This window comes from Lichenostomus cassidix, chromosome 27, assembly GCF_008360975.1.
Source record: "Lichenostomus cassidix isolate B80296 chromosome 27, HeHo_3.0, whole genome shotgun sequence".
Classification (NCBI taxonomy): domain Eukaryota; kingdom Metazoa; phylum Chordata; class Aves; order Passeriformes; family Meliphagidae; genus Lichenostomus; species Lichenostomus cassidix.
The window spans coordinates 2,185,658-2,201,390 of record NC_139507.1 but is presented as its reverse complement, the minus strand read 5'-3'; the positions used below and the strand labels follow the sequence as shown (position 1 = coordinate 2,201,390).

Sequence of the window (15,733 nt, the reverse complement as noted above, 5' to 3'; positions counted from 1 at the left end):
ATTATCATTGTGTTTGTAGCCTTTCCAAGACAGATAACATTGTCCTGACAGGCAGTGCTATGTTGAATTAATGACATTAATGCACTGCAGCAATCCTTCCATAGAGCCAAAGGTGGGAATTGGGACAAACCCATGGATGCATTTGCATTGGTCTCCTCATGTCTTCCATGAAAGCCTACACTTCTAAATAAAGAAATGAACGGTCAGTGCTCAGAAGAAGAGCCCCTGTGTTTATACACATGGAGCCAAAGTTACAAGTGCAGAGAAGGAGTTTTTCATCATGTTCTGGGAAAGTCCACTTTGGCAATGCTGTTCCTGTGCAGTGCCATTTGTTCCTCAGATCTAATTAATTGACTATTGTTATGTGTTCCTGCAATGTTATTGTGAGACTCTCTAAACATCATGAAGTATCCAAATGCAGTTGAGTTCCACCTTTCCACATTAAAACTTCATCTCCTTCAGTGTTCATTGGGTTTATTTGTCATGGTTTAACCACAGATGGTAACTCAGCACCACACAGCTGCTTGCTCCTTTGCCCTTTCTTTGATGGGGGAGAGAACTGGAAGGGTAAAAGTGAGAAAATTCATAAGTTTAATAAATAAGTCGACAATTTAATTAATAAAGCAAACATTGCATGTGCAAGCAAAGCAAAGCAAGGAATTCATTCACTACTTCCAATTGTTAGGCAAGTGTCCAGCCTACTCCAGACAAGCAGAGCTCCATCACACAGAGTGCTTACATGGAAATACAAATGTCATCACTCAATATGTCCTCTTTCCTTCCTCTTCCCCATCTTTATATACTGAGCATAATGTCCTGTGACCTGGAATACCCCTTTGGCCAGCTGGGGTCAGCTGAACCAGCTGTGTTCCCTCCTAAATTTTGTGCACTCTCAGCTACTCACTGGTGGGTGGAATGAGGAGCAGAATAGGCCTTGACTCCATGTAAGCTCTGTAAACACTCTCAAACATCCCTGAATTACCAACACTCTTTCCAGCACAGATTCAAAACATAGTCCTGTTGTATCACCTATGAAGAGAATTAACTGAACTCCCCACATTTCTCCTGTCCCTTTTCCAGTTTCTGGCCTTTCCCCTGCCTGTCCCTCTCCCCTCCTGGGCTGACCTCATGCCTGGCCACATCCAAGGCTCCATGGAACCCACAGAAGAGCTGAACAGAGTTGCCCTTCCATGTTTTGTCTTTGCCCCTCCATGTTTTGTCTTTGCCTCAGGGTATTCTGAGCTGGGAAGTGCTGGCATAGTTTGGATCTTCAGACCAATGAGCCCTGAGGTAAAAACTAATAGTCTCAGGCAGGACTCATCCTTCTAAGCATCAGAATTGCAATTAGCAAGGAGGAGGATTTAGGAAAGAGGGGCTGGAGGTGCTGCAGAGCCCGGAGCAGACATTCCACAGCTGCTCAAGGTGAAAACCATGGTTTGTCCCTCTCAGCTGGTGGGGATTGGTGGTGGAGCAAATATTGACCCTGCAGACAGTGCAGGACCCCACACAGCAGTGAGTTGATATGGCCTGAAAAAATCTGCGATTCCATGGAGAGCACATTTGGAGCAGGCTCTTGACAGGAGATGAGGTCCCATGGAGTGAGTAGCCCAGGCCAGAAGAGATTTTCTGCCAGAACCTTTGTCCCACAGAGGAGCCACAGTGCTGCAGTGTGTTCCTGAAGGGCTGTGAGGAACTGCAGCCAGAGGGAAGAACCTGCATTGGAGAAGTTCCTGGCGAAATGTTTTCCATGGGTTGGATTGCATACTGAAGAAGGGGAAGAGAATGAGAAGGAAGAAATGGCAGTGAAAACATGTTTTTAATGGAATACAAGCCACATTCCCCGTCCCTGTGCAGGGATCAGGTGGAGGACATGCTTTGTAATTTGTTCTCATTCCTCACTAACCTACATTGATTTTATTGGCAATGACTTCAATTCATTTCCCCAAGACCATGTGTTTTCCCATGGTGGCACTGCTGGGACATTTCCCTGTCCTTATCTCAACCCACAAGTCTTCATTGCATATTTTCCACCTGTCCAGTAGAGGAGGAGCTCTGAGACAGCAGCTTGCTGACCTCCTAGAGGACAACCAAAGTCAACTCACCACACCTTCTAAACTCCTTCTTCCTGATCAGGTGCTCTGTAGCAGCCACCCAGAGCAATGCCATCCCTGCTGATCTGTCTCTCCTAAACAGCCTGGCTCCATCCACCACAGCACCATGGAAGCTACAGCAACACATCTCCATCATCCCATGGCTCTGCAGTCAAGGCACAGAGGGAAAATGAGGCATATGCTGGAGAGGGGCCCAGGAAACTTGCACTGAACAAGCACTTGCCCAAACAACCTCTGATGTTCCCAGAAGTGATCTTCCTGCACCACAAGTGGTAGCAGCCCTTCTACCACATTTCCCTCCACTGCCTTCTAGTGCCACCAAGCCAGAGAGATGTTTCCTGCACCTGCAACTGCCTGACTAGAGCCCTGGGGTGCAGCTGCTAGAAAGAAATGCTGAGAGATCTGTCTTCCCCATCATGTGGTTTTTAGTCCACTCTGCTGCAGAGCTGTTCCAGGGTGATTCTGCTTGACAGTAATACGTGGCTGCGTCCTCTTGCTTTACCAGCAGGATCTGCAGTGGAAATCTGTTCCTGCGGCTCTCGTCTTTTATCTTAAAGCGATTTTGGAAACCGCTTCCATAGGCATCATTCTTGTAAATCCATTCCTGAATGCCACTTCGGCCCAGACGGTACCACGACATGGAGTAGTCCCTCATATTACCTCCAGTCATGCTGCACTGGAAGGTGACTCGTTCTCCCTCTCGCGCGGTCAGTTCCCTGGGGTTCTGCTCCAAGGTCACTGCACCGGCGAGTGACATAGCTGCAGATAGCAAGAAGAAGCCATGATCACTTCAAGATTCAGCAAAGGTCAGAGCAATGCTGATGAGGATTTGGAATGGCACAGGACCAGTGGGAGGACAAAATCATCCTCTTTGAACCCAGCTGACACAGACTGACAGAGTTCATAGCAACTATGATTTCCCTCCCTCCTTTTCCCTCTCAGACAGGAAGCTGTTTCTGATTTTCCCCAAAGAAGCAAGAAGGATTTGCACCATGGGGTGAAAAATCCCTTTGTCTTTGCCCAGACAGGATGGTGAGGAAGCCACTCTCCTGTCCCTGAAACTGCTGTACATGAGCACAGGAAAGACAAAAGCTGTGACGGGCAGCTGAGGCTTGGGCCCTGTGCTGCCATCCTCCAGCTGGTCTTTGCCAGAGGGGCCGCAGTGCCCAGCAGCAGAGTGTGCAGTGCCAGGGCAGAGCGCTGTGCCCCAAGGTCTGAGTGCAGCAGGGAGGTGCCCTGCGAGTGCCCAGGCTGCAGAGGAGGCAGCGTGGATGGATGGATGGATGGAGGTGCCGAGCTGCCAGCTAGAAGAGGAGCAGGGCTGTTCTCCCCGGGCTCCACAGGCATGGCTGGGCAGCTGGAGCCAGGAACAGGTCTGGCTGCAAGCGCTCAGCACAGCTGCCCAGAGCCGAGCAGAGCACAGGGCCACGCTCAGCTCCTGGGGGCATCAGCCCTTCCCTTCACTTACCTACAATGGGCAAGAAGCCCACAGTGCACAGGGCACTCCACATGGCCAGGCCTGCTCTGGCTCACCTCTCTGCACCTTCTGTCTGCCTGCACAACAGCTCTGCCCACACCTTCCCTGCCTGCGCCTCTGTCACTGCACTCAGGCCCAGTCCCTCCTAGGCCCTCCCTCTGTCTGTGACAACAGAGAGGGGAGAGCTGTGGGCAGGAGGAGCACAACTTGAAGCTCTTGCTGCCCTCTTCCTGTGGTACCTAACTTTGCGTATGTTCCATCTGTGCTCCTCGTGTTGATAGTTGGTGGGGCTGTGGGCATTGACAAGGGGATTGGGAAGAGGACAGAAACTCTCAGCCTCTGGAGGTGACTCCTGCCACGTGTGAGAGGAAGGTATTGTCCCAAGGAAGATCTAGTAGTTTGTGCAAGCAGGTGAAACCCCATGGTTTGAGACTGTATTGGTCATCAAAATAAAATTGTATGTGCAAAATGCCTGTTAGAGATCCCCACAAAATCTAGAAGGCTGGGTGGTCTCTAGTCTGTCTCCTTGCAGGTTATGTTTCAATACTTTTTACACCTCACAAAACGTGAAGTGCTCGTAATGTGGGAGGCTTTGGCATAGTCAGGAATAAACTAAGGGCCTCCCTACAGAAATGGTAGAGTTGACATATATTTTCAAAGCTGTGCTTTGGAAAGACAGACATTCCCAGAAGCACTGCACTCCCCAGTCCTGAATGGTTTTGCAGGGGAAGATCAGCTTCTCCAATACTTCAGTTCAGACCATATCTGCTGACTGAAATGGAATGGGGAGAGAGAGAGAGAAAGAGAAGTTGCCCTTGCAGTCAGGTAATTAAGCACACTCCTAATGAGTTTCTGTGATGGATATGTCCATTTCAGTTATTCACTGCATATATGTGTGGTTTCACACATATTTAGGGAAATTTTCCTACTGCACTTTGCTTGGTCAAATTTCGTGAATAACTTAGAGTTTCAAACTCCTTTAGAATTAGTAAGGAATTTTGAAAGCAATGCTGCAAGTGCTTCTTGTATTCCACTCCATTTCTGCTGTTACAAATCACTTCCAGCTGTAACCCTGCTTTATGGAGCTTCAAAAGAAGCTTCTCTGAATCTTGCTTCATTTATTGAACACTTTCACCTTACTGGTCCTGGACTCTCTAAAACCTCTGCATCACTTAGCAAGAGTTTCCAACTGCAACTGCTGGCAAGACATGAATACAAATGAAGAGCAAAGAAGATTAATTGGTGGCATGTGCAGACACAACACTTCTCATGGGGTTTGGGTGGTTCCTTTGGTTGGTTGGTTTTCTGGGTGTTTTTTCTCCTGTTTGAGCTATTTGCTGAATTTAACGAAATTGCAAATGTTGTGAGAACAATAAACACTTTGACCAGAAGGCAGCAGGAGAGAACAGAGAAAGAAGTTCAGTTTACATCAGTAGATCTAATTTTATCAGGAACTTTTTAGTATTTGGGGAAACAAAAGAGGCAGGTCAGACTATCCCCAGCAGATGCAGGAATATGATTATTACATTGTATTTTTAATGCTGTAGAAGACAGCAGAAGGATTCAGCAGTACAAAAATTTAATTTAATTTAATATTAAATAACAATTCAATATTGCCCATTCTTGTTTAGTTTGATACTGTTTAAATTAAAACCAAGAAAATAATACATTTATCATTTTTTCAAAAAGTTATTGTTACCAGAGAGTGAAACAAAGTCTGGTTTACCCTCTCAGCTATAAATTTGAAATGGAAAAGAATAATCTGATGCTTTGGCAGGAAATCTCTAAATTAACCCCAGGTCAGGTTGTTGTGCTGTGTCCAGGAGCAGCCAAGGGCCTGAGGGTGAGGAATTCTGGCCCTAGAACACTGTGGGGCACCACATGGGAAAAACCCCGAGGTTTTCTGCATGTCCAAGGCTGAGGCTGTGATATGTGGGAGTTCAGGGGCTGAGCTGCAAAGGGGTCAGGAAATGCAGAGATGTTGGTACTGTCCTGAACTTCTCCTTCTGTCCCATTCCTACTGGCTCTGGGAAAGCCAATCCCCTGAAGGGATGAGACTGGGAGTCCTGCCTGGTGCTGCCAGAGTCTTTCTGGCTGTGCAGCTTCCCCATCCTTTGTGTGTTGGGCACTGAAACCTTTCAGATTTGCTTGGGCCTTGCTTGGGTCATTGCCATACATTTCTGCAGAAGCAAGAAAGGTGTAGACTGGAAGCATAAGCACTTCTCTCCCCAGCTAGAAATAAAAACGTGGGGAAAATGCAAAATATTCTTCCTGCTATTCAGATTTCCCTATTCTTCACAATGCTTTTGCCTGTAACCTCTTGGAAAGAGGTTTATTCTTTCAGGATGCTTTGAATGTTCTCTGCCACAGGAGAGAGCTCTCACTGTATGGAGTTGCTCAGCAGGACAGATGGTAGATACCTCATTCTGTGTGTGAGACTCACCTAGGGAAAGTAAAATTAAATAACATCTGCTGGAGGTGAAAATCTTCCTAAAATGACTTAAGATGTTTTTTGAAGTTCACATTGTGAGTGGCCTTGTAACCAAAACTGTGGGGAAAACCAAGACTCTCTATCACCATTTTTAGTGTCAGAGAATCAAGGAATTACTTTATTCTGGCCAGGATGTTGTTCTGGCCAGGATGTTCAACAGAAATCCTTTCATCCACACATTGCCCGGGTTGTGCAGAGAAAATCCTACCATTCCACAATTTTTAATTGATTTTTCATATACTTATACAGTAAAAACCCAGAAAGAAATTAATTGTTTCAATGTTCACTGGTCCCAAGTTATACAGTCGTGTAGGTGCATTTTCCCCTACTCTCCTTTTCACTCTCATTTATGACAACAGTTGTTTACTATTTGGTTTCCTCTTGGTTATTAATCCCTTTGCCTCTGATGTTAATTAGGTTCCCATTCTTGGTTCTCTTATCTCTCTTTTCCCAGGGCAGGTGTCTCTGTACCATGCCAAGGGTGATGTTTGGAGCTGATGTTTGTTAATGGTCACTGATGGTCTTATCTATTGTGTATCTTCTGTGCTACTCCCAGTTTGCTGAGATGCTAAGCTCATCAGGCCTCGAGTCCCCTGAAAGGAAATTTCAATTCCCTTCCCTCGGGACAAAGGTGAATAAAACCCCTGACTAAAGTTATAGAAACAATTCTAAACTTGGTATCATTTCCAACAGAGTGAGGGTCTTCTCTGGGGGTCTGCAAGGCCTGAGGGTCTGACCTGACCAAGCTGAATGCAGCAGAGCTTGCTATGTCCTCTGCAGAGGCTCTCTTGAAGGCAGCAGGGACTCAGGCAGGGTGAGAAAAGCCTCATTTCCCCTTCAGGATGTGGCTAAATTGTTTTTCTAATGCAGGGGAGGGTTGATGTTGCCTGGTGTAACTGAGTCAGAAATGGTGACCACAGCATCCTGCCTGCTGCTGGTGAGAGAAGATCAGCTGGGGAAGGTGTGTGCTGGGCTCTCTGAGGTAAGAACCAAGTTGCTATGGGAACTATCACTGCATCAAACCACCCGACATTATTTTCTGGTGGCCTCTTCCTCACATTATTGAGTGCAAACCAGCAGCAGGGTTTCTTCCCTGCTGATCTGAGCATTTTCCTTCCTCCTGCCTTAGCAAGGTCTCTCCTCACTGAAGCTCTTGAATGTGCCAGAGAGACAATTCCCTGCATAAAAGTCTGGAAAAGACAAATTCAGCCAACAGCAAATCTATGTTATCAAAGCTGAGTTTGCAATTCTAGTTGCCTTTAGGACAATTGGATTTCAGCAACCTTGTCTTGGTTTGAAAGAGAAATGTCTGCCAAGGGAGGCAGGAGCCTCCCTTAGAAGAGAGAATATAACCCCCACCTTCCCTCCAAATTATTATAGCTTTGGAATCAAGGGGCTTTCAGGCAAAGATATGAGGAAGAGAATACAATTCTTCACTAGTATTTATAACAAGCCAATAATACAGCAACAATGGTTTTAACTGACAAAGGCAGAATACGACCTGCTACCCTGTTAGTCAGGGTGGTGGTAGCAGTCCAGTTAAATGTTGACTGCAGTCCCCTTGGAGTGATGGATGTGGTCTTGTTGAAATGGTGATTCTCAGAAAGGTCTGCTCGGTCTCTGGAGGTCCAGTGGTGACTCCTGAGCTCTTCTGCTCTGGGAATCCAGTGGGAGTTGTAACCCAGTATTCCCGAGTCTCAGTTTATATGCAGGTGGGAATGTTCAATTCCTCCCCTCTAGGCAGGGCATCTCACAATGGGTTCATATAATCTTATGAGTCATTCCCAGGGACTTTGATGGCCCATCAGAGGAGATGGCCAACCAAATGGTGTTATAGGGGCTGAGTCACACTGAGGGCCACTGCCCTACCTGGTTTTGACAGCTTATGAAGATGGTAATAGAATACAGACTTTTAGTTACACCTTCCATGTAAGCTAAGACAAACCTCCATCCCAATTTCAGAAGAAAAAGCACAGAAAAACCACAGCATTTTGGCCTAGTAGGACTTTATTTTCATCACTACTGTAGGAACCTAAAATGCACGTGAGATACATTTGGTAGAAGAAATGTAGGATTAATAAAGAACATTATCTGATTGAATTGAATCACTTCAGATCCTACACAGGTGTTCTCATGTACAATACAAACCTCTTGTTATTAAAACTATCCAAAGTCCAAAGCTACAAATGGCAGCTACTGGGCTTGAATTCCCTCAGCAGTAATACTCCAGTTGTACAGGCAGTGACACAACATGCCTGTGAATGTTGCTTTTAAAAGGGAATATATTCATAGTGAGCATTGGAGTTTTTAAAGCTCTTGAAGCAGGCTGGACATTTCTATGCAAATGCAGAAGAGTGGGGAGATCTATTTAGCAGGGGGATGAGGATAAACCCACTCTGCTCCATTCACAAAGGGAAGACAATAGCAAAAGCACTTAAAACTCTTCACTGTAAATCAGCTGGCCAGGCAGGAGTGAACAGCATTCAATGTCTTCAGGGGAAGGTGCTGCTCTGTGTCCTGGGTGGTCACTGCCAGCAGTTCTGCCACTGCTTGTTCAATCCCCTTGTGCTGCTGGTTCACATTCTTTCCTGCTCTTCTTTGGGTTCCTCTTGTCTTCATTCCACAGTTCTGGAAAAGCAAAGTGGGCTTTAAACAATATTTACTGAAACTGGACCTAAGAATTGGTGTTTGATAGCTGTCAGTTCAAGACAGATACACTCACAGAAGTTAGGCTGGACTATCTTTAGTGCCTCTTTGGAGACTTTAATTTAAAAATCCTCCCCTTCCACTCTTTACTCCCATGTGTTTGTATTTTGGGATCCTTGCCCTTGAATACTCGTTTGTCTGGATTTTTCTCCAGGCTTTGTGCTCTGCCACTTGAAATATCAATGAGATATTTCTTAGGCTGTTCAGGTAACACCTGAGTTGTCCTGGCAAACAAAATCTGGAAACCAGCCACCAAGAACTGAGCATTGGATACAGAAAAGTGCTCTTTCCTTTGTCCTTTGGGAGGGAGGGTGGCCTTGTCTTATTGCTTTTTTGGGGGGGAATTGGTTTTCTTGTGTTTGATTTTGGATTTCTTTGTTTGGTCATTGTTGTTGCCTTTTCCCCCAGAAAGCTGCAAGAGCTGTTTAATGGCATCAGGAGCAGATGAATGGGCATCGTTCCTTGTGGGGCTAGGGATGTACACAGGGACAGGCAGTCACTCCTGGCATGAGCTTCCAGTCTTTCTACAAACCAAGCTGTGTGCTCTCTTACCTCAGAGGAGAAATAACTTGATACTCATGAGTGTATTGAAGGCGATGCTCTTTGCCAGCAGGACTCTCAAACCCAGCACAGCCACAGACAGCATGTTCACTTTCTCCCCTTCAGCATCTGATCAGGGACCACAAAAGATGGGAGATATCATGATCCAGGAACTTGAGGAAAGTACAGACTGGGGCTCATGTGATCAGTCATTAATTCCAACGTTCATTTGAAGAGCCAATTTCTCTATGCACTTGCAGGAAACAAAGAAAGAATTCCTGCATTGTTTTGGTTTTACTATTTGAATGACCTTCAGGACTACAAAAACAATCCCACAAAATACAGAAAGTGATTTAGCAAAACAAACCCTGAACACCCCACCTTTAACTTTTTGTTGGTTTAAAAAAGACTGTTTCAGGTGGTGGTGCAGGAGATTTGCTGCTAGAGGGTGAAATATTGAATCATAAGGAAATTCACATTTTGAACAAATAGATTGTGTCTTCCCTTTTCCTCTCAAATTTATTAAACAGTTGAGATCATTTTGTTTAGATGTTTTGAAACATCTTTCAACTGTCCCTGCTAAAGTACCAAATGTCTTTCTCATTTCTGCTGGCTGCCCAGGGCAATGCTGACAAGCAGGAGAACACCAAGCCCCACAGGACACTGTCCCTAGAAATATGTTGTTGCACATGTGTCACCAAACTGTACCTGGCACTATTGTAACAGCGCTGCTGTGGAACTCGTCCGTGCAGGTCACCACTGTCGGCAAAACGGATGTGTTCTGTTCATGTACAAACTCCAACTCAAAGCTGATGTTCTTTGTACTGAAAGTCCTTGGCAAGGGTGTTGTTGTCCCAATACCATCTGCCGGTTTAGTTGATTTCTCCACAGTGACCTCTGGGACAGACGTTTTTGGAATGTGTGTAAAAAAAAGCATGGTTTGGACATGACTGATTTTACTGCTGAGTGCTGAGTGACCAAAAATTTGCATATACTCCAGCTGTGACTAATTAGTAGCATTCTCATTTACTTTCTTTTACGTCATTATTCCTTACCATAAGATGTACTAGTAATAAAATAAGATCTCTTAAACTTGCAGGAGCTGTCTGACCAGGAAACAGTTGGTCTCAAAGTAATGTAGCAGCCAAGAAATCATTGTGATACCATGGTTTCTTTTTTAAACAAACCATCTTTGCCGCTAGCTCAGGTCATACATGGAGAGTCAAGGGTGATCTCCCAATCAATGTCAGGATTTACCTCAGACGGACAATTTGAATTAGAGTAAAAACATGGAACTGAAAGGAATCCTCCAGACCCCTTCCTTGCAAGAAAGGGCTCAGCTTATGGAAAGCTGTCAGACACATCCACAGAGGTTTATGGGTCTACTTTTACAGCAGCATCCTGATGGGCCTCTTGGGTAGAGAGAGGTGCATTAGGCTTTTCATTTTGCATGGTGTCTGCCTTGCAGGTGGGTCAAGAGATCCCTCAGAAATAACATTTTGTTCATCATGGTACTGATCCAAGTTTGATCAAGGGGCTCTGATTTTACACCCTTTCCCCATCAGCCCTATGGCTCTGCTGAGGAGCTAAGGTGAAAGCCAAATTGTGCTCTGCCAGAACTTCATGGGTCAGCTCTGCTGATCAAACAGGCAGAGCTACACACTTGTCCACACCTAGAGCAACCAGACACCCAACAGAAATCAAACATTTCCTTCCCAGGTGTTGCCAGAGCTTGTCAGTCCTGTGCATTCTGTGTTCTCTGAGAAGACCTTGAAAGGCTTCTCATGTGGTGTCCTCACCAGGCTTTCCAAACAGCCAGAATACAAACAAGCTGCTTCTCTGCAACAACTCCCTGGGTAAGATCTTAAGCAAGAAATAATGTACACAGTGCAACTGTAGTTCATAGTGCAGAAGATCTGTTTTATCTGACCCCAGAAGACTCACCTAAATTTCACTAGTTTGCATCACAGACAACATACCCATGAATTGCTACCACTGCTTGCTTCTGGAAAGGATTTGTGTTTTATGTTCTGGCAATTTATTTGGACAAAAAGTGGTACTTCTCCTTTGCTTTAGTCTTATAAAGTCACAGGAAGAGGCAAAAGCAATGGAACTTAGTAATCCTAATGGATGTTTTATTGTAATTAATCTACCCAAACCAAAACAAAACATTTCTCTGTCCTTAACTGAATCCTCAAGGGAATATGCCTGGAATATCTCACAGTGACACTAGTGGTTGTTATTTTATGCCATTTTGATTTGGGGGAATTCTCAAAAGATTTGCATAATAACATATATGTGCTCTAAACATCTCAAATACGTATTAGTAGCTCCCAAAGGAATTAAAACTGAAAGGGTGACATTGCTCATATTCTAGAAATTTCAGCAGACTCAAAAGAGACTGTGATTCCTAAGGCTCAAAATCTTTTACTGTCCAAAAATCCTAGAGTCTCTGCGCAGCTCTGAAATGATCCTGTCTTTAGCTAGAGAAAGAGAATCATTGAACAGCATGGAAAGAAGAGGTCTTTCTTCAGAATTATGTCTTTGCATTCCCTTGTGCCTGTGGAATTGGAAGTACACAGATATTTTTCCCAAATACACATTCATTCCCAATGCAACATTTCCTAGAGATATGGACAGATATTAGGCAGCACCCAAGGGAGTCCCACGGCCTTCTGGAAGGAGAGCAGGAGGTTTTACAGATCCATGTCCCATCAAATAACATGGGACATTCTTGCAGCGCTTTAATTAGACATGCAGACCTCTGAAAGCCCAGCAACATTTCCTAAGGGATGCACCTGGATCTGTAGGATAACAGAGACCAACACTGCAAACTCCTCTGCCACCCGAACCTTCACATTCCCTTAGAAAAGCTTGGGGTGACATCCACCTTTATTGCACATCATGGAATTCCAAATAAAGATGGGAATAACTAAGGCTTCTTGTAATTCCTATTCCCCACACTGATCTTTTCAGAGCCCACATAACTTGGGAGCCAATTGTCTTTCACTCCAGGAGCTCTTGGATGTGAGACATTTGTGAGAATTGAAGCCCAAGGCAATTTAAGCTCCTTCCTCCTCTGTCTCCAGGGCACTGGAATTACTGACCTGGGGACACTGGGAGTCTAGGGCTGATGGCAAAACATCTCAAACTGGGCAGTTACAGCTCTGTCTCAAAACTCCTCACCACTATGAGCTCTTCCCTGAGCTCTGCATTCCTGCCCCAAGTGAGTCAGTGGAAGTCCACTGCAGAATGGGACACTTCACAGCAAATTGGGGCAGAGTGCTGTCCAAACTGGGAATAAGTTACAACATGCTAAGCAGTGCCCTGCTGGTGTTTGGGGATCATGGAATAATGGAGCTGTGCAGAGTCAGCCCAGTTGTTCTGGGAAAGCTTCCTGAGCAGATGCAAGCTGAGGATTTGGCTTGAAAGCCTGGCTGGAGAGCGAGGGCACTCAAGGGATCATTGCAGCTAGAAATTCTTACAGTGAACACAAACCATTAAACTGCTTTGTTCACCCCCAGCTTAATTTTAAATGAAGATTTAGAAATAAGGAAATTGCACTTACTTGGCAAAACTGTGAGAGTTGTCCCAGGTCCAGTTGCTGTCCTCACACTGCTAAGACTCATTCCAAGAAATCACTCTTTCCTCCTGGTGTTCAAAAATGCTGTAAAAACAGGGGATGGAAAGCCAGACATTTGTCCTAATTATCCATAGGTGAAAGTCCATGAGAAGATGCAGAGATAAATTTTCTTTCAAAACTGGAAAAGGAAATAAAAAAATGAATAGTTCAATGATTTCAGTTAGCTTGATTGAGTACAGAAGTTTCAAATTCTCCCTTTCTTCCATCTGTTAGAATCCCCATGAACTGTTTAATGTTTCCGGGGTAAAAGGAAATACAGAAAGAATGTTCTATTTGATCATTACAGTCACCCATCTCCTTTCTTTCCCAAAATATCACACCTTTTTTCCCCTCTTTGTGTTTTTGTACAGGTCCCCATGCTGTTTATGTCATTGTGCTGTCCCAACCCAAACCACTGTGAGGTATTTCATAGCAAAAACTGTCTCTGTTCCTCTACACAGAATTTTGGATTATGCAGGCAGTCACATGACTTACTCCACTTATTGTGTGGTTTAACACCCAACATACCACATGAAGAAACTCTATATGGCTTTCAAGGAAGGATCTTAAATAATATCATAAAGGTTGAATTGTAAATGAGAACTTGGTGATTACATGACACCTCTGAAAAGTCCGATGGAGTTAAGGTGGATAGAAAGCAGGTAAATAATCAGTACTTTTCATGTTGCTTCAAAGCAATTCTGTAAATTCTTCTGACTTGCAGGAAGCTGTCCACTTTTCCCCTTTTTTTTCAGTGCTCTGAAGCACTGAAGGATGAAGTACCATCTGGGCTCTTAGAATTGGTGTCTGAGGGTCATTTAGTACCTTAGAAAGTCTTTCTGCTGTTTTAGGTAAGAGGAGAAAGTAGGGAAAATGATTGTTCTTTGTTATGTAGAGGCACTGAAACCTTGGGAGTGATGATCAAAGAGTAAAGGAGGTGTTGCACATTGACCAAATCCTTCATGATAGTCAAGTTCTGCATCATGAACCCTATCTGGACCTTGATGGCAAGATCTGAGCTCGACCTCTGAGACTCTGCAGCTTCAGGAGCCCATCCCTGCCTTTTCTAGCAAAGGTGGGACTTGTTGAGGCTGTGCCCATCAGGATGGGAAATGGAGGTTCCCACGATGACAAAGCCTGGGAGCTTCTGGCACCAAGGTGAAGGCTCTTGCTTCACATGGAGATTTGTAGCTACAGGGTAGACTAAGAGCTGTCCTCACAAATGAGGAGCTGGGAGCTCTGTCAGATGAGGTGTCCAAGCCCATCAGCCCTGAGCCACAGAGGAGCACCAGAAAAAGTGGTGAGTGATAGCAAAGGAAGGCTCTGTGTGGCTGGATCAGCCATCTCCTTGTCATGGACTTGAACTAGGGATGCTTTCAAAAGATGTGCAAAATTTATTGCCCCTGCAGTCCATTACCCCTACTTCTCTTCCATGTGGTTCTAATGATAGGGCAATAGGAGACCTGGGAAGCAGCAGGATGGCTCCGGGAGTGGTTGGAGGAATGGGTTACAAGCAGAAGTGGGAACTCTAATCCAATGAGAAAGCAATGGCAAATGTTGGTACAAAACCTGAGGAATTATATGAACAGGACAGGTTTCATAATATTGAAAAACCCAAAGGGCTGAAAGGGGTACACTTGAAGAGTGTGGACATACACAAGGAGTATGTGTGAGGGTAAAGACAATCCTCTGGGCTTTGGGAAGTGACCATGGCTGGGTGCCTCAACAGTGCCTGTGTAGAAACACATGGAGAATGGGGAACAAATACAAGACATTGGGGCTGCACCAGTTGGTGCAGGGCTAGGACCTGATAGACAGCAGAGAGAAATGGTGGGACAGCTCATGTGACTCAGGAAGGGAAATGCGTGGTGGAGGGCAGGTTAAGGCACATGGCCTAGGCTCCTCTGCAAGTGAGGATCCTGGATTGGGTTGGGTGGAAGGGTCCATAAAGAGCATCTATTTCCAATCCCTCTGCCATGGGCAGAGACCCCTTCCACCATCCCAGGTTGCTCCAAGCACAGTCCAGCCTGGACTTTGACACTTCCAGGGATGGGACAGCCACAGCTGCTCTGGGCAATCTGTGCCAGGGCATCACCAGCCCCACAGCGAAGAAATCCTTCCCAATATCCCATCTAACCCTGCTCTCTGGCAGTGGGAAGCCATTCCTCTAAGTCCTGTCACTCCAGGCCCTTTGCCAAAGTCCCTCTCCAGCTCTCTTGGAGCCCCTCAGGTGCTGGAAGGGGCTCTAAGGTCTCCTAGGAGTCTCCTCTCCAGGCTGAACACCCCCAGCTCTCTCAGCCTTTGAATTCTGTCTCTGCAGGCTGGATGCAGAGCTGTGGGATCATGGAGGTGTGGTGGGAGAGCTTCCAGGAGTGTTGTAGTGACTGAAGCCAGGCTTCATGGCAGACAGACTGGGAAGGCAAGGAGTGGGTGTTGCCTTTTCTCTGAGGGAAGAGCTGGAATTTGTGCTTTGGGATGTGCAATGAGCCAGCTGACAGCAGATGGGTCAGGATTAGATGCCACAGCAGCAATGGGGACTCTGTGGTGGGTGGCTACTACACATCACCTGATGGGGAAGAAATAGGCAAGGACGTCTTGGGACAAATGGGACATCCCTTGGCTCCAGTCCTCATGGGGTGCTTGAAGCTTGTCAAGTGTCTGTTGGTAGGACAGCACAGCTGAGCATACCCAATCAAGGACTCTTCTGGAGTGTACTGAGGCAAACTTACTGACACAAGTGGCTGCTGAACTGGACCTCTACTTGCCAGTGAGGAAGAACTGGTGGT

The 15,733-nt window shown here is 45.6% G+C and overlaps 2 long non-coding RNA genes across 2 annotated transcripts; both read right to left on the bottom strand.

Moving 5' to 3' along the window:
• Positions 1–135: 135 nt before the first annotated feature.
• On the bottom strand, positions 136–3,787 carry LOC146426508 (uncharacterized). The gene is made up of 3 exons (XR_014846171.1): positions 3,580–3,787; positions 2,108–2,870; positions 136–559 (listed from the first exon to the last, which is right to left on the bottom strand). It is a non-coding gene; the product is annotated as an uncharacterized LOC146426508 (long non-coding RNA).
• Positions 3,788–8,127: 4,340 nt separating this feature from the next.
• Positions 8,128–13,349, bottom strand: LOC146426507 (uncharacterized). Its single transcript, XR_014846172.1, has 4 exons — positions 12,894–13,349; positions 10,034–10,222; positions 9,338–9,454; positions 8,128–8,707 (listed from the first exon to the last, which is right to left on the bottom strand). It is a non-coding gene; the product is annotated as an uncharacterized LOC146426507 (long non-coding RNA).
• Positions 13,350–15,733: the final 2,384 nt, after the last annotated feature.